We start from the raw sequence: 1,046 nt of genomic DNA, 5'->3' as shown, positions 1-1,046 counted from the left end.
CCGTCGCCTCCAGGGGGTTGCAGAGTTACCTCCGTGAGCTCGGCACGGACGGGGAAACGCGTGAGGCGGACGGGCAGACGGGCGGGGAAGTTGCTTTTAGCCCGGTTTGCTCGGGACCGTCCCGAGGCGGGAGCGGGCGGCGGGACCGGGGCAGCGCGGGGCCGGTGCGGGGCTGCTCTGAGGGCACTCAGTCCTCCGCTGCGCTCCCCCCACCTCTGTCCCCCCACAGTCGCATCTGCAAATGGGTGGTAGAAGGGATTTCAGGCTTTCTCCAAGATGTCTTTTTTATTTTTCTTTCCGTGGTGCTCCACGGCCACGCACCCTTGACAGTGGAGCGGCATGCCCACGTGGGGGCAAGGGGCTCCCTCCCATCCTAGTCCCTGCGCACAGAAAAGACCTGTGGGCCCTTCCTTCACTGGGGCCAATGCTGCACCCCAGTCTTTGAGGGACTCGCTGAGAAAACAGGATTAACTCAATGCCAGGTTATTGCAGTGGCCTGGGAAAGCCCCAGCACGGCTGCGAGTTAGCAGCTCCTGGGCCTGCCCTGGCCAGGCACCGTGGTGCCACCGGTGTTTCCCCCCGCGGACCCGGCAGAGCTCAGGCCTGGGTGCCGCAGAGTATCCATGGGGCATAGGTTTCCCCCTTCCCTTTGTGTGCGAGGAAAGCTCATCCAGAGCGGGCAGTAAACAGCGGTTGAGAAACCCGAGAGGGCAGCGGGAGATGAAGGGGTGTATGCGCTTGGTGTCATTGTGCGTGGGGAACCACTGGCAAGGAAGAAGTAAATTCCCCCCCTGGACAGCAACATTAAAGCATCTTCACCCAGCAGGTCTCTCCTGTTCGTGTACACAGAGTGCCCAGAAGTACCCCAAGGCTCGGGCCTTGCAGGTGCCCCTCTGCCATCACCCTTCGCGGGCACAGCCAGGGCAAGCAAACCCTCCCGGCCACCCCGGGTGCGAGGAGAGGGGCAAGGCGGGCGAGGGTCCCCGTCGCCTGTCGCCCCGCTGCCGCCTGCTCTCCCATCCCGCTTGTATACAGCAGCTCGAGCA

The sequence above is a fragment of the Aptenodytes forsteri genome, unplaced genomic scaffold (genome assembly GCF_000699145.1).
Source record: "Aptenodytes forsteri isolate BGI_AS27 unplaced genomic scaffold, ASM69914v1 Scaffold270, whole genome shotgun sequence".
Taxonomy (NCBI): domain Eukaryota; kingdom Metazoa; phylum Chordata; class Aves; order Sphenisciformes; family Spheniscidae; genus Aptenodytes; species Aptenodytes forsteri.
Note: the sequence above shows the minus strand (reverse complement) of the source record.